Source organism: Aethalodelphis obliquidens, unplaced genomic scaffold (assembly GCF_003676395.1).
Source record: "Aethalodelphis obliquidens isolate GAN/ISIS:26980383/991018 unplaced genomic scaffold, ASM367639v1 scaffold78, whole genome shotgun sequence".
NCBI classification, from domain to species: Eukaryota; Metazoa; Chordata; class Mammalia; order Artiodactyla; family Delphinidae; genus Aethalodelphis; species Aethalodelphis obliquidens.
Window position 1 is genome coordinate 3,348,977 of NW_020838022.1, and position 27,559 is coordinate 3,376,535.

At 43.6% G+C, this 27,559-nt stretch overlaps 1 pseudogene; it reads left to right on the forward strand.

Moving 5' to 3' along the window:
- The first annotated feature begins 1,811 nt into the window (after positions 1-1,811).
- LOC113612512 (heat shock cognate 71 kDa protein pseudogene) lies at positions 1,812-3,988 on the forward strand (annotated as a pseudogene).
- The last annotated feature ends 23,571 nt before the right edge of the window (positions 3,989-27,559 follow it).

Below are 27,559 nucleotides of genomic sequence, written 5' to 3' on the forward strand. Positions count from 1 at the left end.
TGTTGAGCATCTTTGCATTTGTCTGTTGGCCATTTGTATGTAGTTTTTGGGAAAATGTCTGTTAAGGTCCTCCGCCCATTTTTTAATTGGATTGTTTGTTTTGATGTTGAGTTGTATGAGTTCTTTGTATATTTTGGATATTAACCCCTTATCAGCTTTATGATTTGCAAATATTTTCTTCCATTCAGTAGGTTGCCTTTTCATTTTGTTGATGGTTCCCTTTGCTGAGCAGAAGGTTTTAGTTTCATGTGGTCTCATTTATTTATTTTTACTTTGATTGCCTTGGCTTTTGGTGTCAAATAAAAAAAACATCATTGCTATGACCTGTGTTAAGAAGCTTACTGCTTATGTTTTCTTCTAGGAGTTTTATGTTTTCAGGTCTCACATTCAGGTCTTTAATCTATTTTCAGTTAATTTTTGTGTATGGTGTAAGATAGTGGTCCAATATCATTCTTTTACATGTGTTTGTGCAGTTTTCCCAGCACCTTTTATTGAAGAGACTGTCCCTTCCCCATTGTATCTTCTTGCCTCCTTTGTCACAGATTAATCGACCATATAAGCATGGGTTTGTTTTTAGGCTCTCTGTTTTGTTCCATTGATCTTTGTGCTGTTTTTATGCCAATACTATACTGTTTTGATTACTATAGCTTTGTAAAATAGTTTGAAATCAGGTAGCTTGATGCCTCCAGCTTTGTTCTTCTTTCTTAAGATTGCTTTGGCTATTCAGGGTCTTTTATGGTTTCATAGAAACTTTGGGATTGTTTGTTCTATTTCTGTGAAAAATACCGTTGGAATTTTGACAGGGATTACATTGCATCTGTAGTATGGGTTGTATGGACATTTTTAAAAATTAATTTTTATTGGAGTATAGTTGCTTTACAATGTTGTGTTAGTCTCTGCTGTACAGCAAAGTGAATCAGGTGTATGTATACATATATCCCCTCTTTTTTGGATTTCCTTCCCATTTAGGTCACCACAGAGCATCGAGTAGAGCTCCCTGTGCTATATACAGGAGGTTCTCATTAGTTATCTACTTTATACATAGTATCAATAGTGTATATATGTCAATCCCAATCTCCCAATTCCTCCCACCGCTCCCCCTTTCCTCTTGGTATCCATACATTTGTTCTCTATGTCTGTTGGGTTGTATGGACATTTTGACAGTATTAATTCTATCAATCCATGAGCATGGAATATCTTTACATTTATATGTGTCTTCTTCAATTTCTTTCATTACTGTCTTATATTTTTCAGTGTACAGGTCTTTTACCTCCTTGGTTAAATTTATTCCTAGGTATTTTATTCTTTTTGATGCAATTATAAATGGGATTGTTTTCTTAATTTCTCTTTCTGCTAATTTGTTATCAGTGTATAGATACACAACAGATTTTGTATATAGATTTTTGTATCCTGCAAGTTTACTGAATTTGCTTATTCTAACAGTTTTTTTTGTGGAGTCTTTAGGGTTTTCTATATATAAAATCATGTTATCTACAAATAGTGATAGTTTGGGGCAGTCTTTTTTTTGTTAATTTTTCATTTTGAAATAATTTCACACTTACAGAAATAGTTACAAAGACTCCCATTTACCCTTCATCTAGATTTTACCATAATCATTCTATTATCTGGATCAAAAAAACCTTCTCGATGAATGGGAAACCAAACCGTCATATATCCTCTGCTGTGGTAAAACTGGACTATTTGGGAGGCAGTAAATAACCGTGGTTAAGAATGTAGGCATTGGGTCTCATTGAACGTGGCGGCAGCTTTACAGATTGCTGTTTTCTCCTCCAGCGGACCTGGGCCTGCACTCCAGCAACCATGTCTAAGGGACCTGCCGTTGGCATTGATCTTGGCACCACCTATTCTCGTGTGGGTGTCTTCCAGCACAGAAAGGTGGAAATAATTGTCAATGATCAGGGGAACCGAACTACCCCAAGCTATGTCGCCTTTACTGATACCGAACGATTGATCGGTGATGCTGCAAAGAACCAAGTTGTAATGAATCCCACCAACACGGTTTTTGATGCCAAACACCTCATTGGATGAAGATTTGATGATGCTTTGGTCCAGTCTGATAAGAAGCATTGGCCCTTCATGGTGGTGAATGATGCAGGCAGGCCTGAGGTTCAAGTAGAATACAAGGGAGAGACAAAAAGTTTCTATCCAGAGGAGGTGTCATCCATGGTTTTGACAAAGATGAAGGCAATAGCAGAAGCCTACCTTGGGAAGACTGTTACCAATGCTGTTGTCACAGTACCCGTTTACTTTAATGATTCTCAGCGTCAGGCTACCAAATGTGCTGGAACTATTCTGGGCTCAATGTACTTAGAATCATCAACGAGCAACTGCTGCAGCTATTGCCTACTGCTTAGACAAAAAGGTTGGAGCAGAAAGAAATGTGCTGATCTTTGATTTAGGTGGTGGCACTTTTGATGTGTCAGTCCTCACTATTGAGGATGGAATCTCTGAGGTCAAATCTACAGCTGGAGATACCCACTTAGGTGGAGAAGACTTTGGCAACCGGATGGTCAACCATTTTATTGCAGAATTCAAGCGCAAGCACAAGAAGGACATCAGTGAGAACAAGAAGGCTGTCCGTCGCCTTCGTACTGCTTGTGAGCGTGCTAAGCGCACTCTCTCTTCCAGCACCCAGGCCACTATTGAGATTGATTCCCTCTATGAAGGAATCAACTTCTATACCTCAATTACCTGTGGCCGATTTGAAGAAGTGAATGCTGACCTGTTCCGTGGCACACTGGACCCTGTGGAGAAAGCCCTTCGGGCTGCCAAGCTAGACAAGTCTCAGATCCATGATATTGTCTTGGTGGGTGGTTCAACCTGCATCCCCAAGATTCAGAAACTTCTCCAGGACTTCTTCAATGGGAAAGAACTGAATAAGAGCATCAACCCTGATGAGGCTGTTGCTTATGGTGCAGCTGTCCAGGCAGCCATTCTATCTGGAGACAAATCTGAAAATGTTCAAGACTTGCTGCTGTTGGATGTCACTCCTCTTTCCCTTGGAATTCAAACTACTGGTGGAGTCATGACTGTCCTCATCAAGCGCAGCACCACCATTCCCACCAAGCAGACACAGACTGTCACAACCTGCTTGGACAACCAGCCCGGTGTACTCATTCAGGTTTATGAAGGTGAGCGTGCCATGACCAAGGATAACAACCTGCTTGGCACGTTTGAACTCACAGGCGTACCTCCTGCCTCCCGTGGTGTTCCTCAGATTGAACTCACTTTTGATATTGATGCCAATGGCATCCTCAATGTCTCTGCTGTGCATAAGAGCACAGGAAAAGAGAACAAGATTACCATCACTAATGATAAGGGCCGTTTGAGCAAGGAAGACATTGAACGCATGGTTCAGGAAGCAGAGGAGTACAAAGCTGAAGATGAAAAGCAGCGGGATAAGGTGTCTTTGAAGAATTCTCTTGAATCCTATGCTTTCAACATGAAAGCTACTGTTGAGGATGAGAAACTTCAAGGCAAAATTAATGATGAGGACAAACAGAAGATTCTTGATAAGTGTAATGAAATAATCAACCGGCTTGATAAGAACCAGACTGCAGAGAAGGAAGAATTTGAACATCAGCAGAAGGAGCTGGAAAAAGTCTGCAACCCCATCATTACCAAGCTGTACCAGAGCGCAGGAGGCATGCCAGGAGGAATGCCCAGGGGCTTCCCTGGTGGTGGAGCTCCTCCATCTGCTGGTGCCTCCTCTGGGCCCACCATTGAAGGGGTTGATTAAGCCAGCCTAGCATAGGGTTAGCATTGTTCCACACAACATTGAAGGACCCAAATCTGTAGCAAATTCTATGGCAGTTTTAAAGTTGAGCTGCTGTAGTAAACTGGGCATTCTTGATACTTGAACATGGAATGTGTGCACAGGGAAAGGAAATAACACTGCACTTTACAAGCACTGTATTGTAAATGGAAAATGCAATGTCTTAAATAAAACTGTATTTAAAATTGGCAAAAAAATATAGGCATTATTTGTGACAATATGCATGGACCTTGAGGGTATTATGCTAAGTAAAATAAGTCAGAGAAAGACAAATACCATATGATTTCATTCATATATGGAATATAAAAACCAACAAACAAAAATAAATTAACAAACCAAGCCAAACTAAACCAAACACATTAGCCTAGGTACCCAACTAACACAATCAGCTATATAGAACTGTACCGTAATAGGTTTATAATACTTTTCACACAAATAATACATAAAAAACAAACACAAAAAATAAAACATTTTTAATCTTACAGTACAGTACAACAGCTGGCACACAGGGGGTAGCATAGCGTGAACAGGCAAGAAATAAAGATACCGTATTACTGTACTCTATACAATACTGTACAGTAAAGTACACAAAAGCACAACCACTTGTAGAGGATGCGCACACGTGACAGTGTACGCCAGACACGTGAACTAACTTAAGTGATTGGACATGTGACCGTGTGTTCACGTCTTTGAAAGTTCGCAACTTGAAGGTTCGTATGGAGGGGACTTACTGTAGTGGTAACGAGAGGGGAAGGGGTAGTGAGGAGTGGGCCAAATGAGTTAAAGGCATCAATTGTATGGTGATGGATGGAAACTAAATTTGTGGTGGTGAGCACACTGTAGTGTACACAGGAGTAGAAATACAATGTTGTACACATGAAACTTATATAATGTTATAAACCAATGTTACCTTAATTTTTTAAAAAAGAGAGTGCAGGCATTGTATTTCAGCAGTCCTTAATGGGATCTCTGCTTTCCCACTGACCAGCCTGTGACTTTGGGTAAGTCGCCCAACTTCTCTGAGCCCGTGAGAGAAAAAGTCAGCACGGGCCTCCCTGGTGGTGCAGTGGTTAAGAATCTGCCTGCCAATGCAGGAGACACAGGTTCGAGCCCTGGTCCGGGAAGATCCCACGTGCCTCGGAGCAACTAAGCCCGTGCGCCACAACTACTGAGCCTGCGCTCTAGAGCCCACGAGCCACAACTACTGAGACCACGTGCCACAACTACTGAAGCCCGTGTGCCTAGAGCGCATACTCTGCAACAAGAGAAGCCTCTGCCATGAGAAGCCCACGCACTGCAACGAAGAGTAGCCCCCGCTTGCCGCAACTAGAGAAAAACCGCGTGCAGCAACGAAGACCCAGTGCAGCCAAAAATAAATAAATAAATAAACAAACAAATACATTTATTTTTTAAAAAAAGTCAGCACGGTGTGGCAACACTGGCCACTGATCCATCCTGAGAAGCAGTATGCAGCCGCAAGATTTCTGAGCTGGGATTATCTCTGTAGCAGTTGCTGAGATGCTTAGAGACGCCTACTCTCCCTAAGGGGCAGAGAGATCTGGAGTATGGCATTTTTCTCTGTTAACCAGAGTCACATGAATGATACCCAGCTTCAGATGCCTGAGGCCAAACTTCAAATTTCCTAGATGTCTTCTTTCAGAATGCATGCGCACGCATGCGTGATGTGCCATGCATGTCCTTTTGATTTGTTTGTTTGATTTTTTCCGACTCATCAAACCCAGCTTCCTTTGCCACTTTATTCTCTGTCTTGTTCTCTGCTGAGGCTTTTAGACATAGATGTCCTTTCCCTCCTGGGGAGGAAGAGGCCCAGTGGCATTCCCCTTGACAAGGTTCTGACTGGAGTAGCAGTAAGCAGGCCTGGCGGAAGAGATCATCCACCCAGGGTGACCTTAAGGGAGAAATAAGAAAGTTTGGTGAATCCCAAAAGTGGATCTGAGGAACTTTGCCAATCTTTGAAAATGTTTCTTTTTTTCCTTTCTTTCTTTCTTTCTTTTTTTGGCCATGCAGCTTGTGGGATCCTAGTTCCCTGAACAGGGATCAAACCTGTGCCCCTGCAGTGGAAGCACGGAGTCCTAACCACTGGACCGCCGGGGAATTCCCGACAATGTTTCTTATATCTGTATCTAAATGAGAAAAAAATAGACAAGGGAGTGAGTTTTTCATAAAGCCAAAAAGATTCAACATAATGACCAGTTCTCTATTTTTTTTTTTTTTTTTGTGGTACGCGGGCCTCTCACTGTTGTGGCCTCTCCCGTCGCGGAGCACAGGCTCCGGACGCGCAGGCTCAGCGGCCATGGCTCACGGGCCCAGCCGCTCTGCAGCATGTGGGATCTTCCCGGACCGGGGCATGAACCCGTGTCCCTTGCATCGGCAGGCGGACTCTCAACCACTGTGCCACCAGGGAAGCCCCTGTCTTTTCTTTTTTGAAATTATTGTGGTAGCTTTTTACAATGCCTTCACTTGGCAGTCAAACTTTGTAAATCCTACGTATGTCTCCAAAATGTTCATGGGAAGTGTTATTGGTCCATGAAATTCAAAAATCTGGGAACCATTGATTTGGACTACCAAAGATGACAAGATTCTTTGATATTAAGCTCACTATCCCAATTTTACAGATAAGCCAACTGAGGGACTTAAACTCATAGCAAGTTGGTAGCAAAACCAGGATTAGAATCCCATCACCTAATATCCAGCGTACGGACCCTTCCTCTCCCCTGCCCTGATGCTCCAAATGGAAAGAGGCATTGAAGAAAACCTCTGTCGACCTTACTACGTAACAAGTTTTTACCATGCACTGTTTATTTCCTGTTTCATTTTAAATTCAGGAACTGAAAGAACAGCCAAAATCCCAATGGGAAACGATGACGGCTAAGTTCCCTGCCTCATAATCGTTAACCCTGTTGCAGTGGAGGCAGGCAATAAAGTGCTTACTTAAAGTTTTTGCTGACTTGTTCACTGTTGAATCAGAAGAAGTGCCTACTCAGAGCATTAATTTCTGATTAGCTGTTAATCCAGCCAGGTTAGAAAGTAAGATGGAGAACAATGAGCCTTCCCGTATCCTTTTCAGATCGTTAACTAGCAGTGGCTTGCAGAAGTGGGTCAGTGCTGTTACAGAGGGGGAAACTGGAGGTTTCTCCTCTCCCTAAAGCAAGAGACAATCAGTTTCTGGCCTGGGGAAGCTGGTGGGGGTGGAACTAGTTCAAAATTAGGGCACTTGGGTAGCTCATACCTAGAATTCTAACAGCAATGCCAGGATTAGAGGGACCCTAGAAAGAGTCACGGAGAGGCACTGCCCTGGGAAAATGTCTCTCTCCGTCTAGGTTAAAGGAGACCTGGCTTTAACTAGAAAGGCCTCCACACATCATGTTTTATCCTAGTGTATTCATTTCTTATAGTTGCTGTAAAAAATCACCACAAACTTAGTGGTTTAAAACAACCCAAACTTACTACCTTACAATTCCGGATGTCGAAAGTAAAATGAGTCTCACTAGACTAAAGTCCAGGTGTCAGCAGGGCTTCTGGAGGCTCTAGGGGAGAACCCATTCTTGCCTATTCAGCTTCTAGAGGCTGCCCGCATTCCTTGTCCCATGGCGGCAACACTTAAACTTCTGCTTCCATTGTCACATTGCCTTCTCTCCTTCTCAGTCTGACCCTCCTGCTTCCTTTTTTTGAGGATCCTGTGATTACATTGGTCCTTTCAGGATAATCCAGGATTATTTGCTCATCTCAAGATACTTAATTTAAAACACATCTACCAATCCCTTTGGCCATACGAGATAACATTCACAGCTTCCAGGGATTGAGATGTGGACATCATGGGGGGAGCATGATTTAGCTTACCACAACTAATAAAATCATGTTTTCAAGTGAAGTCGTGTGAGGAACCCCAGTACATAAATTACATCAAAGCACAGCAGCTATAGTTAAAGTCTTACTCATTTAGCCTCTACTAGTTCCTAACGGTGATGGTCCCAGAAGCACCCAGGGGGAACCTCGCGGCTCTAGGACCAGTTTGAACACAACCGATTTATACCTGAAGGGAGGACACCATGTGGCAACACTTCAGCCACCATTCTCGTTGTTCATTATATTCTTCAGTGAAACCAGGTGCCTCTTAATGCTTGTCACCGAGCTCTGTGGGACAAGAGCCCTTGCTAATTTAGCTCAGCATCACCAGAATCTGAGGTGCCCAATGTTTGTTGAGTGAATAATCAGTTAATGGTGAATGAAAAATGCTTAGGCAGCATCCGTTTCCTGTTTCCCTGCTCACAGCTATTCATGAGGCAGACTTGTGCATCAGCATTATTGGAAAAAGATCAAAATGGAACGGTGCCACCTTGCTGGCCCTCACTATATCCTGTCCCAAACCACTTGTGCACGTGTATACACACTGAATTTAAGTGCTTGTCATGAGTCTTAATAGAATGTATTGTTTCAAATCTTGATCATGGACATCTTAGTTGTACATCATGGAAGTAAACAGTGGTGGTCTAGTATCTTTCTCTTCCTGTCTCCCAAAACCATTAGAAATGGAAAAAAGAATCTTAGAGATGAAGGTGCTTTGATGCCTTAAGGGCTGTCTAGGACAGGCAGCTTTACAGATGAAGAAACTAAGGCCTAAAGAAGACAAGGGATTTATCCAATATCACCTTATTTATAAGCACATTTTATAAGTTCTAAACTAGAGCCCGGGCCTTCTGCTCCTGGATGCAGCGTTCCTTCCATTGTTCCACAGCTGTGCAAAGTTCAACAGTTCTATCTAGAAGAAGTTAGCTATAGAGATGATAAAACCTGAACTTCCAAGGATGGTACAATTATCTCTTATCTCTGTAAAACTAAGTTTGGCAAACTGGTGGATCCCAAGACAAATCTAACCCACAGACCTGCTTAATTTGTCCCATCGTTTTTTTTTTAATTGAATTGGTATGTCTTTAAATAGAGTAGGCACACTCCAGCTCCCCCATGTCCCCAGCACTCCTGTTGTCTTACATTTAGCCCATTCACTCATTTATCTTATATGTGAGACCCTTGCATACATCTGAGTTTCTTTTTCAATCTGCAAATTTGGATTTACAAATTGATTGATTGATTGATTGATTGACGTTTGAGTTTTTAACCCTTGATATAAACAATCAAAATGTACAAGAACTGTTAATGTCTGGGGTCAGAACTTCTAAGTGTCTTTAACACCGTAAGTCATATAAAATTTGACAGACCATGTGTCCTGAAGACCGATGGTTTAGAAAATAATCATCATAGTTAACCCGTATTTCAGTCAGTGCATGAGAAGGGAGAGGTGATAAAGCAGACTGTGTCTCCTTCGCTTCCTCCAAGCCAACCATCCCTAACTTCTCACCTGACTCTCTCTCCACCTATCCCTTTGGAATCTTTAGGTCTGACTCTCACTGAGATTAGCCTTAGCTGACATGTGACTGTGACTTTGGCAGTCGAACCTTATAGCATGTGAAAGATGATTGTAAAGCCAGTTATCACATGAACTCTTGCACATGAGATAAATGTTCGTAGTGGGGGCAGAGCAGAGCTCCAGTACCCGTGAGGAGCTGGAATGGTAATTAGAAGCTGTCGTTGGGCACATGCAGTGAGATTTGGCTTGGAGGCTGTATTTGGGTGGGCATAGAGAGCCAAAGTCTCCATTCAGATATACCAGAGAGCAGGGTCCAGATAGCAAGACTGAGACTAACCCTACCCGTGTTGGAGACTGGGCTTCTGGTGTCTTACTTTGCATAGATTTTATAGGCTTTTCTTACGTAAAGCTGGGCAGAGCTCGGGCGAATAGATGACAGTTATCGCCCTTCTGGGTGCATCATTGGCACCCAGCCAAAGCATGTTGACTGAAACGACTTATTGGAGGTAATGTCAATCTACCCAGTAGAAATAGAATTGCTTCCAAGTTGTGGACTTGCACACCTAAAAACATTGAAACAACCTCGAAACTTTAAGCACAGTGCACCACATAGAATATTTTTGGAAACTCTCCGGTTTTATTTGGAAAATTATATCTGATGTTTGGTCAGGTTTAAAGTTTCCTGGGCTTTGAAGTAATGCTGAATCCTAAACAGTGAACCTTCAAAAGCTTTGACTCTGCCACAGGGCATTGATGTGATCTATAAACAAAAAGAGAACAGTATTTGAAAACAAAAAAAAATGCCAAGTTTTGACATTATAATAGGTAGGATTCTTTCTCTATTTCAGCAACAGTCCTATCCTTTAGGAACACAACTCTGAGCAAAGATATCTTAGGAAAAGGCATGAGCAGGAAAGCAGGGCAGAGCATCTTCCTGGCTCTGCCACTGATGTCCTCTGGCTGGGGGGCTATCCTGATCACCTGCTCCATGAAGATAGCATGCTACACGAGTGATGGTGAGAAAAAGGCAGTTCACACCAGAAATGTTTCCTGGGAGACTCAGACATGTAAGCTCCATGAAGACAAGAACTCTGTTTATGACACTCACTATTCTATCCCTGCGACTTAGACCGTCCGCCTGGCACACGGTTGGTGCTTATGGCGGGGCAGGGGGTGGTCCCGATTTCCATTTCATCATCTAGATTCTGAACAAGTTGAGAAATATACAAAACAGTAAATGTGGACTTTAAAATATCACTTCAATGCTGATGGAGGCCAGGCTAGGAAACCTAGCTTAATGAGCAAGTGAAATGTGTCTGTTAAATGAATTGTAAAAATTAGGCAGACTTACCCAACTTCAATATAAGCAGCACAGAACCAGGGCAGGCTGCCCACCCAGAGGAGCAGAGGAGAAACCCACTCCCTGGAGTACAGTTGCTCCCAAGAGAAAGGGGGACTGCATTGAGTTGAGCTTGTCCAGTGATCTACCCAAATTTACCCATCAAATTAGTGTTCATCACTTGTGGTGCTCAAGAAATACTTTATGAAGGCATACATGAATGGTCCCTGGGGAAGGTGGAACGTGAACTTGAACTGCAAAGGTCAGAAACACCACCTGAGATAATTAGTGTAGCCTAAAGACTGATCTTCGTGTTTGCCTGAAGAGACCTGGGGTAGCCAGAATGGGGTCTCGCTGCAAAGAGCGCTTTGGAGCCCTCAGTAAGCTTCTGTAGCACCAGGCTTCAGATCCTCTCACAGCAAATAAGGGGAGATAAAGGCTACCTGCACTTCTGGAGAGGGTGTCATAGGAAAACATCTTCCACCCTGAGATAAGGCGAATTCAACTGGGGGTCAGGGCAAAGGGTTACTGATACAGCTTGAGTGAGAGGAGTCAGCTAATATTTTCTCCCATCCTAAACTGGATGAAGAAGAAGAGATTCATTAAAGCCAAAGCAAGTTTCATGCTTTGTTTTGCTTTGTTTTGCTCTGTAGGACACCTGCTAATGTTACTCTCTATTTAGCCACGTTTCTCTTTGAACTAATCCAAGGCAACGAAAAGAAGCGCCAAGGGTCCTCTCGCTCTCAGAAGGAGATCCTCAGAGAGGGGCTACCTTGTTCCTGAAGGCGTCTATGATTGGGGGCCACAGGCTTGAAAGGAAACACATTTGACTCTTCTCCCCTTTTCTAAAGTACTGAGTTCAGTCACTGCAAGTGATTGGGAAGGATTGTCATCATGGGTCCACACTTTTGAGGTAATAAGACCAGCAGGTTCTGCACTGGCACTGTTTTTCCTTTCAGGTGAGCTGTGTGCAAAGAAGTCACACTATCACCCTGTGCCCTGGTATATGACCCAAGGTGCTAGGCTTAACCGTGGCAATGCAGAGTTGACAATCTTACCATCCATTAATGGTCATCACTCACATTTAATCGAATTCTGTTTTCACTCACAGACCCTGATGAGACCACCCTCGTTAACTTAACTCGAAATGAAATCTGAGAATCGAATCCTTCCTGGGTCTAGGATTTGCATCAAAAGCCTAATGACCTGTCTAGTTTTCTTTCTGTCACAATCCATCAGTATTCTTTTGACCCTGATTAAGCTTTAGATAGAATTAAAGGGACAGTGTTAGTTTTGATATTTATAAGTGGTCATTAATTCCACATTTATTAAGGGCCTACTTTGTGTCAGCCTCCATACTCTCTCAGCCCTTTACACTTACAGCAACCCTGCAAGGTTGATGGTATCCTCCCAGTTTCCCAGATGAAGAATCATCTCATTAAAGAGATGAAATCACTTGTCCAAGTTCCACAGAGAATAGATGGCGGAGGTGGGATTCACACCCAGGTCTGCTGAGCTCCACAGGCACTTTCTAATAATATGCTCATCTGCTTCCAGCTGCCTTTCTAGCTCAGCTGCAGATCAGGGGGAATCAGTGCTGGTTTATGCGATGTTTACTTTGTTTCTTCCCCCAGCCGAAATAGGAGGAGAAGCTGCCCCATCAGGGTAGGATGGGCCCCTGAATGGTAAAGGTTGCTCACTGATTTCTTCTTCGGGGGAGAACAGAACGGTCGACTTTTTATGTTATCTGCTTCTTTCTCTGGAAACTGCCAAGTGTGAAGAAGTGGAAGATCATCACACTACATTTTAAAGCTTCCTTCCGTAACTGCTGAGACTAACAAACAGCCTTGTTTGGCAGAGGTTCCAGACACAAACAGAGGCTTGTACCATGACAGAACTTTGGAGCTGTTTTAATCTAACCATCAACAAAGTTTTTAAATGGAGACTTCAAGCAGTTTCATCCAGGCCTCAGATCCACAGGGATATCCACAGGTCGGGGTTCAGGTCAAGTCCAGTGGCTCTGGGAGTCCTGACCGCCCACCTCGCCCATCCCCACCTTGGAGGTCAGAAGGCAGGAGAATGCAGGAGTGTTGTGATTCCTCAATATCTGAGTCGAAATGCCCCCAAAGATTGTTTTCTGAGGACACTCTTCCACAACATGTGCACTCAGAAAACAGGAGAGTGGGGCATCTGGGGAAAATGAGATTAGAATTACTCAGTGGATTCCAGGGTCCTGGCAGAGTGAGCCAGCACATTCCCCAGCGTGGCCTTCCATCCCAGCTGACCCGAGATAAATCATCTAATAGAGGGTGGCTCTCATATTACCCATTGGAGAGTTCCTGTAACTCTAGTACAAATTGATGTTTTTATTTTTGTAAGCAGAAACCTTGTACAAATGCGCTCTCATTAAAGAAGTCTTGTGGTGAATCCTTTGGTAAACAGGAAGAGATCTTTTGTAATGCAAATAAGCTAATCTATCCGCATTGTCTCTGAGTTTTGTGGTTAGGATTTTCTTAAAGAGGATATATTAGTAGTGCCCCAAATCACAATTATAGTGTTTATTTATAAGCTACTCATTTTAGAACACAGCCCACCTAGAAATTCATATCCCATTGTTTCTCTTTATTGTTAATGAGTCTTGCCAAATGCTGAGTTTTTTTTAAGCCACTTCACCTTGTCACATCAAGCTTTGGAAACTTGCCAGAGATTTTCAAAACTAACAAGGACAAAAATCAAGCGGATCATGAAATAAAAGAGAAGGCAGACATCAATGGATAATGACACTGAGACCTTTGGTTTTGCTTTCGTTTTTGTTTTCCCTTTGAAAAAGGAAGTAAGTGGTCTGTGCATTCCAAACCGTGGCAGAAAGACCTTTTTTCAGTTCTCAAACTGGAGTTAGGGCACTGAAATCTTTTAAAAAAAAAATTCGAAACCTGAAAATTTTGCCTTTTTTTTTTTTAAACTTCTAACCTCTGATGGGTATTGGGGCCTCTTTGTTTCTCAGTTGGCTAACTTGCCAACTAATTTATTCTGTGGTTCCCTCAGGATAGCTGAGGCAGAAAGCAGAGGCTGGGGCAGCCAGCTGAGATAGAGGGTGACGGCCTCTGCAAAGGAAAGGACCAATTCTGAAGTGAGATTGGAAGGACAATTAGCTTGGGCTATGGCATTGGTCACTCTAGCTGCGTAGAGATCTGTTTCATTGATCCCCAGCAATGGCAGAGTAAGAGGGACTTTATAAAAGAAGGAGATGTGTCTTCTCCTGAGCAGACGTTACAAGTGGGGTGGTGATCCCAGTAGCGTTGGCCTCTTTCTTAAAGGAGAGGGCTTTCCAGAAGTAACAAGGACACAGACCAGCAAACCTCAGGGGAAGCAGGGAGACCAGCCTGTGAGAAGCAAGACTTCTAGAAGTAGATCCTTATCTGAGTTCAAAGACAGTGGGGGGGGGGTGGCCCAGAAAAGGGAATGGAGACCAAGTAGATTGTTGTGAGGGCATGGTGTCAAATTGTAATTGGTCTTTAAAGTTATTTGTGAATCGAGCTAAAGAGTTGTTGCGAGGAACTGGCTGAGAGGGTATATTCCGCAAGTTCCTGAGTAGGGCCTGGAGCCCAGAACAATGGGCACAATCCCTTGAAGAAGCCTCTAGACTCCTCACGTTTGGTCTTATCTTTGTTACCCGTGACAATGTGGTATTTTTGAGATGCCAAACTGGGTAGGTAATACTCGGTTACATTCCTAATAAATTCAAAAACAAGTATAGAGTAAGAGGGAACCATTTTGTCCAGATGTTAAGTAGTCACTAGTGACATCTTTTTTTAAAAAAAATAAATTTATTTATTCCATTTATTTATTTTTGGCTGTGTTGGGTCTTCATTGCTGCACATGGGCTTTCTCTAGTTGCAGTGAGCAGGGGCTATTCTTCATTGCGGTGTGTGGGCTTCTCATTGCAGTGGCTTCTCTTGTTGTGGAGCTAGGTGCATGGGCTTCAGGAGTTGTGGCTCGCGGGCTCTAGAGCGCAGCCTCAGTAGTTGTGGTGCACGGACTTAGTTGCTCCGTGGCATGTGGGATCTTCCCGGACCAAGGCTCGAACCCATGTCCCCTGCATTAGCAGGCGGATTCTTAACCACTTTGCCACCAGGGAAGCCCACTAGTGACATCTTTGAAACTAAACTTGATGAGAATCCTCAAAGGAGATGTTAATAAATGAATTTGTATAATATGAAATAAATCCATCCTCACTTATGCTCTGCTTTCCTGTATAAGAAAATAACAACTAATTTGGAAACAAATTGTGATCCTGCATTTGGTTTACTTAATTATGAGTTTCTGTGGTTTGCAATAACTGCTAATTTCTCAATGACATCCACATCATCAAACTTTCTAAGATGGAACTGAAAATTTGTGTCTGCCACTACAGTAATCCAGTCTTATGCTTTCATTTTTGTGTATCCATGAAGGGGTGAGGGAAGTGATTGGGAGGTACCTAAAAAGGAGGGTATCTGGAGTACCAAAGAATAAGATGGGCTGCCTGGAGTCTAATCACATTTTGCTTTGGGTAATTTGCTTGTTCATTTATTTATATAATTCTATGATTATAATGGCATCAGAAACACATTTGATAGGCGAGGACTGGAAACTGCTATCATTGCTGAGCCCTTCAAAAGTAATTGTAGGAATAAATTGTAGCTAATGCCTAACTATTAGCCTTCAGTAAAAGGCAAACAACATGAAGCCAACATGAGGACCAAATTAGTGGTAAGTGGTAGTTAGAGAAATGATGCCTGGAACAGCTAGCAGTTGGGAGTTACCCAGAGACCTGAAGGACCAGATGGGCAGTACTCTGGGGGAGTCCTGCCAGCCACTGGAGTTCTCAACGTGTGGGTTGGGCCTGGGAAAGGGGCAAAGGGACGTGTGAAGAATTTGAGGTTAGATTCTGCAACTTAACTACAGTCACGTTAAAAAATACCTGTCAGCTAAAGGGGGGAGCAGGGCTGATTCTTTATCGTCCCAAATTACCTCTAGGTTGCTAAATCTAATGGACATTTTCCCATGCTCATCTTACTGGACATCTGTCCCAGAGCTACTGTTGGTCACTCTGTGCTTGAAGCCCTCACTCTCCCACCCACCATCCCTCCTGGTTCCCCTCAGCCTCCTTGGTCTGTCCTCTTCCTGACGTTGGCCTGCTGGAGTCGATCACGGTTCTGTCTTCCGTCCTCCTCTGTGCTCACGTTCCATGCCCCCGCGGATGAACTCGTTCACTCCTTGGCTGCAGTTCCCGCCTCTATACTGAGCTGACGGAATTCAGATTTCTCTCTCCTGTCCTCTGAGCTCCTGATCTGTATATGCAACTGCCCACTGCCCTGCCTCCCAGGCATCTCAGTTCAACTCATCTCAAAAGGAGCTCCCCATCCTTCCAAACCACTCCGCAGCGGCTCTTCCTTGCGGGTTTCCCATCCGCGTGACCAGGTCCCAGCATCTACCCAGGGCACAAGCCTGAGAAGGAGTCACTCCTGACCACTCCTGCTCACTCACACTCCACGTCCAACTCATCAGCAAGGCTTTTCAGTTAGAACTCTGACAGGGACTTGCCTGGAGGTCCACGTTAGGGCTCCACGCTTCCACTGCAGGGGAATCAGGTTTGTTCCCTGGTCGGGGAACTAAGATCCGGCATGCCTTGCGGTGAGGACAAAAACAAACAAACAAACAAACAAAAACGCGAAAAAAAAAAGAGCTCTGACGTCTCTCTCAGATCAACCCACTGTGCTTATTCCCTCTTCCCATTCTCCACCTCTGAGCTCCCGTCACCTCTCACTGGACAGTAGCATCCGAACAGGTCTCTGCCCTCCGCTCTGGTCTGCCTTCCCGCAATCCATTCTCCCCACGGCATCCAGATCTTTCACAAACCTAAGTCAGGTCATGTTGCTCACTGGCTTGAAATCCATCGACAGCTCCCCATTGGCCCTGAAAGCAAGTCTCCTTATTCTGGACCAAAGGCCTTGGATGATGTGGGCCTACTGGCCTCATCACCTCATCCTGTACCATTCTTCCTTTTGCTGATACCCCCAGACTCACTAGCAGTCTCTCAACTCCTTCAACTTGTCACGGGCTTTCCTTTCTTGGGGCCTTCCTCAAAGTTTCCTCTGCCTCTAATGGTTTCTCCCACCCGCCACCCCCCCTCCTACTGCCTCTGCCTAGAAAACTCTGCATCCTTTAGAGCTCAGACCAAATGTTACTGCCTCTGTGATCCTCCAAGCTGGGTCAAGCCTCCAGTATCTGCTCTCTTAGCAATCTGGTTCTTTTCTTTCCATCACCTACACACCAAGCAAGTAATTCAAACAAGAAGTATTCGTTGCAATGATGTGGTCCCCTTCACCGGATTGTAAGTACCTTATGGTCAGGGATGGTGTCTGCTTTTAAATCACCAGCATCTCTCTAACACTGAGCATATGACTTGGCACAAATTGAACTCAGTCCATAGTGGTTAAATAAATATGTGAATAGCTCGAATCACCTTTTACTGTTACTTCTTGCCCAACTGAGTATTGTTTGTCATCACTGAGGGCTGAGCCAGCATCCACCTTGCATGCCACTGTAGTCTCCGTGCCCCGCTCAGTGCCTGGCGAGGGAGCGAGCCTGGCTCAGGGGTGGGCACGGCCTCACTTCAGGGACTCCCGGAGCCTGTTGCCAAACGCCAGCCTGTGGCAGACATGGCTCAGTATTCTCAGCAGGAGAAGCCATAGCTGGTGAGGAAGATCCCCCCCCAGAGGGGACTCCTGGAGCCCATCCTTCTGGGGCTCAGTTATCCCAAAGGGGCTTCCAGCGTGGGAGTACTGAAACAGGGCCTCCGTGTTCCAGAGCCCCACAGAATAGACCCCTCACCGGGCCCAGCTGTCACAGGGGCCAGTGTGAGTCAGCTTCGAGGATGCTTCTGGGCCGGCAGAGAAGGTGACTGTGACGGGGACAAAGTGCCAGAGAGTTCGTACTGAATGCTTCGCAGGTGCCAAGCCCTGTGCTGTGGGTTTTACAGTCATTCTCTCGTTCCATCCTTGAAAACCTCTGTGAAATAGGTGCTTTTTTATAGGTAAGGAAATTGAGGCATGAAGAGATGACATAATTTTGTCAGGGTCCTATAGCCAGTCAGGTGGCGGAGTCATCTTGAACTCCAGTGTAGGCACTTGCTCTCTGGACGTAAAATAGAATAGACTTGCACTCATGGGGCCTCGGTAGCCCCACGTGAACAGTGAAGAGGTTGGACAAGATTGCCGTCAAGGGCCTTTCTTAGTGTTTCCATCTGGCAGCGACGGCTTGTTTTCCAGGGAGAAAGGACTGAGGCCCCTTTCCAAGCCCAGCTATCGCCTCCCGGGCCTCATTCTGTGCCGTCAGCCTGTCCCTGGCATCCCCGCCGCATGCCTTCCACGACCCTCGGAGCGGGGCTGCCCGTCGTCTGCTGCCACGGCCCCGCACTCGGAGCGCTGCCTCATCCCCACACGAGCGGACTGAGCTCCCGTCCCCCGTCTCCCAGTCGGGGTTGCAGGGAGGTCGTCCAGGTGCAGGGGAGCTGGCTCTCTGATGCTTGGATGCCCGACTTCACGTTTTACCGTCGCCGGATACGAATTGCTACCCTGCGTTGGGTGCGTCCTCCGTGCCGGGCTCTGTGCTGCATGCTGTCCTCACGTCACCGCATGGGATCCTTGCCGTTACCCTGTCAGGTAGCCGCAACCCTTTATACGCGAGCAAACCAAAGGTCAGGAAAATGACGTCGCAGAGCTCACATCTAGAAAGTGGCCACAGTGGAGTTCCAAGGCCAGTCGTCTTCTGCCTACGCTGCTTTCCTGTCACTTCCTCTCCATGTGGGCTTTGGCGAGGCACCTGGCCTCCCTGAGCTTCTATTTCCTCATGTGTGAAATGAAGCTGATCAGAGCGCCCACCTCGCAGGGTTGCTAAGAGGCTCAAAACACACAGTGTGTAGACCTAGCGCATAGTAAGTGCTGCATACGTTGTAGCAATTGTAGTTGTGGTTGTCACTGCTGTTGTTACTATATCCTTACCCCTCTAAGCTGTCCCCACTGAGCTCTTCCAGCCATCCCTGTTACGCCACAGCCAGGGGGCCAGGGTGTAAGAGCAGAGCCTCTTTGGGGCCGGGGAACATGGTGGCATTTCATCTCTCCGTAGTCACCTTCCCCTTCCCATCCCCTCTGCCCTGGGAGAGACGGCTTCTGAGTGACGGCTCTGCCCAGGTGACGAGAATAATGAGGTGATCCACGTAGTAAGGCGACTGAGCCGCTCATGCCTAATAAAAAAGAGAAATTCCTGAGGCTAGCCGGCCAGTGCCTTTAAATAAAACTGAAATCCACTGAAAGGAGAGATGTTCACAGTTGTTTAAATCATTGCCTCCTGCACCTGCAGAAGGGAATACGTGGCAGTCCCAGGTTGAAATCTAATATGCGGGCTCCTAATCTCTTAGAACTGATTACTTTAATGAATTTTAAAGGTAGAGCTTTAATTAAAACAGGTCTCTGTGGGCAGAAAGCATGCTATTTTGTGAGCTCAGTAAATATTGCCTTTTAAACTAATAAGTTCAGTTACCAAAAATACTACTGCATGTAAACAGTTGGGTTTTTTTCTTCCTGTGCTGTGGAAACATAACTAGATATTGAAGAGAGACTGGCTGCATTTCAAAGCCTGGCACTTGGCTTTCCAAATAATGGTGACTTAAATGTGCGGGCCGTCTTTCTCCTCTGGAGCACAGAGAACTTTCCAGGCATGATCTCATCCTGTCTTCAGACATTCCCCTCTGAGGCTGGACTGAGGAAGACAGTGCTCGTCATTGCAGCATTGCCAGGCCTTTGCGACTCCCCCACAAGACCTCCACTGCACAGCCACTCCACCCTCTACATTACTAAGAAGACAGAGGCCCGCCAGAGGGACGCCGCAATTTCTTTTCCCTTTCTCCTCACCCAGCCAGTACCACTCTCCTTTTGTTCAGAAGAGTAATAAATAATATGAGGACTCATGCCGACGTTTATGTGCCAGGCATTGGGCTAAGCATGGCCGTATAATTTCATTTAACCCTCAGAACAACCCTGCGAGGTAGGTACTAACAGTATCCGCAAAGGTTCTTCCACTGCGCTCAGAATAACAGGCAAAAGCCTTCGCAGTGGTCTGCAAGTCTCCTGTGCAAGTTGCTCTTAGCTCTCTGATCTCATTTCCTCCTCTCCTGCCTTTGTCTGCTTGGCTATCTGAGAGTCGAGGACAGGCTAGAACAGTAGGCTGCACGTTTTTTTTTTAAAGACTGTTTTCTTTGCATCTCTTCTTTTTTAAATCAATTAATTATTTTATTTATTTTTGGCTGTGTTGGGTCCTCGTTGCTGCGCGCGGGCTTTCTCTAGTTGCGGCGAGCGGGGGCTACTCTTCGTTGTGGTGCGTGGGCTTCTCATTGCGGTGGCTTCTCTTGTTGTGGAGCACGGGCTCCAGGCGCGTGGGCTTCAGTAGTTGTGGCTCACGGGCTCAGTAGTTGTGGCTCACGGGCTCTAGAGCACAGGCTCAGTAGTTGTGGCATGCGGGCTTCAGTAGTTGTGGCACATGGGCTCAGTAGTTGTGGCTCACGGGCCCTAGAGCTCAGGCTCAGTAGTTGTGGTGCATGGGCTTAGGTGCTCTGCGGTGTGTGGGATCTTCCCGGACCGGGGCTCGAACCTGTGTCCCCTGCATTGGCAGGCAGATTCTTAACCACTGCACCACCAGGGAAGCCCAGGCCCCACATTTAGAAATTAGCTTGACAGTATTTTGAAAAAGAGACCCTCTCTTGGGCATCTTCTCTATGCCAAATTTCATGCCAATCAATTTTACAGCAATGATTTACCCTTCCCAGTAGCTCTGTGAGAAAGGTATCATTATTATACTCATCTTAGTGATGTAGCAGAGGCTGAGATCTTTCCCCAAGACCACAGACTTGGTAAATGGCAGGGCCTGGGCCTCAAACCAGACTGTCTACCTCCAGAGGCGGCTCTATTTCCATTCAACCCACTGCCTCCCAAAGTCTAGAAATATGTCTGCAGACATATGTGGACTTCTGCATCCTCTCCCACTGCATGTCTCCCATTGGCCACATTTGTTGTAACTTCCCCTAATTAGCAGCGTGATTTATAGGCTGAGAGAGCGTGTGCATGGCTTGTATCACCTGTCATTCACCTCTAATTATGTGACTCAGCCATCGAGTGCTTTATTGTCAGAAAGCAGATCCTGTCAGTAGATGTTCTGTCTTCATTCAAGTAACCTCTAATTTGTGGGCTGACTATTCCCTTTGGGTTATTTGGAAGAGGTATTAGTCATGCTGTGGTCAGTTTCAGGATCCCCACTTGTTTTCTTATCTCCAGATTTATTGCAATGACTTAGGGGTTTGCATTCCTGATTGAATATCAAAGAATGGAGGACTTGACCTTGGAGGATGTTGCAGAGACTTCTAGCACTCACCAACATTCGTGTTCTACTCTTCTTAGGCCTATAGCCCAACTATACTTCCCAGGCTCCCCTGCAGTAAGGTGTGGACATGTGACTAGTCCACATAAAACATGAGTGTAAACGATGTGAACTTTGTCCAGACTTAGCCCAGAATAACTCCATGTAATCCTCAATCCCTTTCCTGTATATCAATCAGGTTGATGGAAAGAACTCTGAGGATTAGAGGAGACTGGATCCAGGATGACAATGAGAGAGCTCTCCAGCCAGGAATATTTGCACTGGATTATGACACGAGTGGTAAACAACTCTTCTTCTGTTTCGCTACTAAAGTTTGAATTACAGAGCCCAGCTTTACTTACCTTAACTAATATAGAGGAAAACAATAATTTCTGGATATCCAAAACCTAGATGGAAAGGAAGGAGGTATAACAGGCCAAGAAAAGCAGAATCACTGATGAGGACGAATCTGATATATGGTGAATGAATTACCTCCTTTCTCCATTTTCGTGTATCCTTTTTTTTCCTTCCATTTTTTTTTAACATCTTTATTGGAGTATAATTGCTTTACAATGGTGTGTTAGTTTCTGCTTTATAACAAAGTGAATCAGCTATACATATACAGATATCCCCATATCTCCTCCCTCTTGCGTCTCCCTCCCACCCTCCCTATGCCACCCCTCTAGGTGGTCACAAAGCACCGAGCTGATCTCCCTGTGCTATGCGGCTGCTTCCCACTAGCTAGCTATTTTACATTTGGTAGTGTATGTATGTCCATGCCACTCTGTCACTTCGTCCCAGCTTACCCTTCCCCCTCCCCGTGTCCTCAAGTCCGTTCTCTACATCTGTGTCTTTATTCCTGTCCTCCCTCTAGGTTTTTCAGAACCTTTTTTTTTTTTTAGATTCCATATACATGTGTAGCATATGGTATTTGTTTTTCTCTTTCTGACTTACTTCACTCTGTATGACAGACTCTAGGTCCATCCACCTCACTACAAATAACTCAATTTCGTTTCTTTTTATGGCTGAATAATATTGCATTGTGTATATGTGCCACATCTTCTTTATCCATTCATCTGTCGATGGACACTTAGGTTGCTTCCATGTCCTGGCTATTCTAAATAGTGCTACAATGAACATTGTGGTACATGACTCTTTTTGAATTATGGTTTTCTCAGGGTATATGCCCAGGAGTGGGATTGGTGGGTCGTATGGCAGTTCTATTTTTAGTTTTATTTCTCTCTTCTCCCTCCTGCAAAGGAATCAGCACAACTTTGAGCAAGATCATTTCCTCCCCACATAGAGCTGATTAAAAGCAGTAGACACCAATGGGTGAATGGCTTCTATGTACGTGCAAACGCATTGGTCAACACCACCATCTCTCCAATTGGTGGAATATGCAGGAGATATTTTTGAGGAGGAATCTAACGTGTGGAGGTTACTACTGACCAGAGAGGGGTCTTCTTTTCCCGCCACCAGTCCTCATGGTTCTCTCTGGAGATCAACTTGTCCTCCCAGTCCTTTCAGCAGTGACTCTGACCCATGAGAGTCAACGCAAGCAGAATCATCCCATTGGGGGAAGGGAGTTAGGCACGTTCAATACCAGAAGCCCCAATGGAGACAAGACTTTGGGCAGGAATGCAAATAGTCTTCTACATTTTTAACAGGTGACACGGAGGCTTATTGTAGCTTTTATCCACTGTGGAGACCTTACTCTTAGATTTGGAGGAGGTTTTTAATAGGTTGTATGGATGGAGACATGGAGGCCTCAGAGTGGGCTGGACATGACCTGTTCATCACCTCACAGCTGGTCAGTGCCGGCGTGAGTACTAGACTAAGGCTGATTGCTCCATATCCTTTCAAAGCCAACTTGGGCTTAATCATTTTATAGAAATGAGAAGTCATTTTAATGTAATAAATCTTCTACAATATGGCAGGCTTGCAGGCCTATCTCTCCCCCAACTCAGGGTAAGTTATGGAAATATAACTTAGTGAGTAATCTCTTTGTCTATATATGTATTTGAAAATATCAGAATATTGTAAATGAAGTGTTTTTTCTGAAATGTTAACTTGGAGATTTGCCTGAAATCATGCAGTTCTTGCCTCTGCTGTGTTATGTAAAAAAATTGTTTCTTGATGAGTGAGCAATAACTGTGTATCTGTTTCTCATTATTCAGTCGCTAAACATTGACAGAGCACTTACTGGGGAGCTGGGCTAGGTGTTGCTTGGAGGGGTATGCGGATATGTGGATCAAAGACGTGCCTTGCTCTGGGGCACAGACCCTTAAGTTCTTGGGACCCCTCCCCTATATTTCCCCACAAGAGCCTTCCACAAAGTCAGAGCAGCTCTGACCGCAAAGCAAAGTTCTGTCTTCCCTCTGTTAGTACTGCTTTGTCCAAGATCCCTCTTTTCATGGATTCGTTCTCATAGTCTTCCCTGTTCCGTAGTCTCTTCTGCTTTATTTTCTTTAATGATATGCTTTCAGTCTTTTTTCCTATGCATACAAAGCTACATATACTTTAAATTTATATACATGGAATTATATTTCAGACATTATTTTATAACCTACCTTTTGATCAATTGGGAAAAGTTTTCCATGACCACAAATACATACTTCATTTTTATTTTTAGTGGCTGCATAACATTTTACTGTAAAGAGGAACTATCATGTACTTAATCACATGTTGTTGACTCTTCAATTCTTTCCAGTTTTTCACTGTAATGAGCGGTATTTCTGTATTCATCCTTATACGTACACATATTTGTATGCTTATCTTATTATTTCCAAAGAATAAATTCCTAGAAACTGAATTTCTACATCAAGGGGTATATGCTTTTTCGAGGTTCTTAATCCCTATCTGTTTAGCCTTTGAGTCTACGGGCATACCACCCTGAATATGCCTGATCTCATCTGTTTAGCTTCCGATCCAGCTTCTCATAAAAATATTGCCTTCCAGATTGCTCCATCTTGGCTGCAGAAACCTCACACCAAGTGTTCCCCCACCAACCAAGACCTCAGGTCATACAGCCAGCTAGCTATTGTCAGAGCTGAAGCTAAAACCTGCATTTCCTGACCCAATTGACTTATAAACATTTGGGTTGCCACTAAGGGTTAACAAAGGCCGCCGCCAGCCCACTCTTCCTCACCAGTAGTGATCTGGCTGCCGCCTGGAAGGAGGAAGACCTGGTCTGCAACAGGGCTATGGCTTGTCTTGGCATTTTTACTCATGTCCAAATGGAAATCACATAACTTAAAGTACAAACATGATTTAAGGATTTTTTAAATGTGTAGTTGTCTCCATTCTAATTGCCCATTAAGGTGAGAATGCCTTTGGAATGAAATGAAACAAATGATATGCAGATAAATGTGAAGCTGAGAGGGAAGGGATAAAAGAGAAGCAGCCTGGTCTAGTAGAGAAGAACAAGAGACCATGGTTCTAACTTGCACTCTGCCACTAACTCTCTGTGTGTCCTTGAGAAGTGCTTTTGCAGAGGAGGTTGGACATTGATCTCTAGGCTTCCTGCCAGTTTTAATGACCTAGTATTAAAAATCAGTAGGTTGAAGTTTACCCCTTTTTCCAGGTTTATAGAGAAGGGGGTGTTTGAGAAGTCTAATAATAGACCCTGGGCTCAGGGCTTGAGGAGAAGCAATAGGATCTGATCACCCTTATGATGAAGCTTGAATCAGCTGGCCATGAATTTAATGTGCTTTAAAGCCTCCTGAGTGTGACTAACTTAATGTACCTTATGCAATCTAAGATGCCACTCTGGTAAGATGCTCTCTTACATACCATTAAGAAATTTTTTTAATGCTTAAAATTAAACTATGAGACAATGCTGTTTTATGCATCAATTGTAACTCACATTCTAATCTTGGATCTTAAGATTATCTGGCCTTCACACCCACAGACCCCTCTATGTTGTACAGAGGAAGAGGGCCCAGAGAAATAACATGAGTAGCCTAAGGTCACAGAAACAGTATGGGTCGAGAACCAAAAAGGAATAGAAAGAGAGAAGCACTTAACAGAATGGAGCAGTAAGGGTGTCCAAAAATACATTCCTCCATGAAAGCAGGGAAAACACTGGGAAATTTGTCAAAATAAGCTTTTTTATAACTTTTTCTGGAAATTAACCAAAGGCTTCAAAAATCCATGAAGCATTTTATTTAAGAAAAATAGCTGGACCTTGATAAGAATAGAGGACTTTGTAGTGTTTTAACTTTCCCTATGTACATCCTCCTCTCCCCAAATCAGTGGCAGCCTTGAAAACCAGTAGCCTAGCAGCTACTAGAAGGAGAACAACAGAGCATCAAACTATGTGAGGCAAAAACTAATAGAACTGCCAAGAGAAATAGATAAATCTACTATCATAGTTGAAAACTTCAACATCCCTCTTTCAGAAAAAGATAGATCCAACAGGCAGACAGTCAGTAAGAACAGAGTTGAACTGAACAATACCCATCAGTCAACTGGATATAAGTGATATCTATAGTCTACTTCATCTGACAACAGCAGAATACACCTTCTTCTCAAGCTACCATGGAACAGTCGCCAAGATAGACTGCAGTTTGGACCGTAACACACAACTTAACAAATTTAAAAGACTAAATCATACAATGTCTCCTCTCAGACAAAAATGGAAAATGATAATGAAGGAGGACTATGAACAACTCTATGCCCACAGGTTTGATAACCTAGACGAAATAGACCAATTCCTTGAAAGACACATTTTGCCAAAACTCACACAGACAAGAAGAAACAGGCAATCTAAATAGGCCTATATCTATTAAAGATATCAAATCAATAATATCCTTCCAAAACAGAGAGCAGTGGACCTAGATTGGGTTCACTGGTGAATTCTACTAACCATTTAAAAAAGAAAGTATAGTAATTCTTTACAATCTCAGAGGATAGAAGCAAAGGGAATACATCCTAACTCATTCTGAGGCCAGCATTACCCTAATATCAAAACCAGACCAAGACATTACAAGAAAACTATAGACCAATATCGCTCATGAACACAGATGTAAAAATCCTCAGCAAAATATTAGCAAGTTGAATCCAACAATGTATAAAAAAGATTATATACCATGACTAGTGGGATTTATCCCAGGTATGCAAGGCTGATTCAACATTTGAAAATCAATGTAATCCATCATATCAACAGACAAAAAAGAAAAAAATCACATGATCATGTCAGTAGATGCAGAAAAAGCATTTGACAAAATCCAACACTGATTCATGATAAAAATTCTCTTAGTAAGCTGGGGTGAAACTTCTTTAACTTGATAAAGAACATTTACAAAAATCCTATAGCTCACCTTATACTCTATGATGAGAAACTTGAAGCTTTCCCATTAAGATCAGTCTAAAGGCAAGAATGTCCCCTCTCACCACTCCTTCTCAACATGATCCTGGTAGTTCTAGCTAATGCAATAAGACAAGAAAAGGAAATACAAGGTGTACAGACTGGGAAGGAAGAAATAAAACTTTTTTGGAGATGACATTGTTTATGTAAAAAATCTGAAAGAATCAACAACAGCAACAAAAAACTGCTGGAACTAATAAGTGATTATGAATGCAAGGTTGCAGGATATAAAGTTAATACTCAAAAGTCTGTCACTTTCATGTATACCAGCAGTGAACAAGTGGAATTTGAAATTAAAAACACAATACCATTTACATTAGCACCTCCAAAACTGAAATGCTTTGTTATAAATCTAACAAAATAAGTATACGATCTATGTGACGAAAACTACAAAACTCTGATGAACTAGATCAAGGAAGAACCAAATAAATGGAGAGGTATTCCAGTTCATGAATAGGAAGGCTCAGTATGGTCAAGATGTCAGTTCATCCCATCTTAACCTATAAAGTCAACGCAATCCCAATAAAAATCTCAACAAGTTGTTTTATGGATTCTGGCAAACTGATCCTAAAGTTTATATGCTGAGGCAAAACACTCAGAATAGCCAACACATTATTGAAGGGGAATAATAAATTTGGAGGACTGACACTACCTGAGTTCAAGACTTACTATAAAGGTACAGTAATCAAGGCAGTGTGATATTGGTGAAAGAATAGACAAATAGATCAGTGAAACAGAATAGAGAACTCAGAAATAAACACACATAATATAGTCAATTGATCTTTGACAAAGGAGCAAAGATAGTCTCCTTAACAAATGGTGCTGGACCAACTAGACATCCACATGCAAAAAATGAATCTAGACACAGACCTTTACTCTTCACAAAAATTAACTCCAAATAGAGCACAGATCTAAATGTAAAATGCAAGACTATAAAACTCCTCGGGGCTAAAATAGAAGAAAATCTACATGACCTTGAGTATTGTGATGACTTTTCAGGTAAAACACCGATGTCACAATATATGAAAGAAATAATAGATAAGTTGGATTTCATGAAAATTAAAAACTTCTGTTCTGCAAAAGACAATGTCAAGAGAATGAGAAGACAAGCCCCAGACTAGAAGAAAATATTTGCAAAAGACACACCTGATAAAGGCATGTTATCCAACATATATAAAGAAATCTTAAAACTCAACAATTAGAAAAGAAACAACCTGA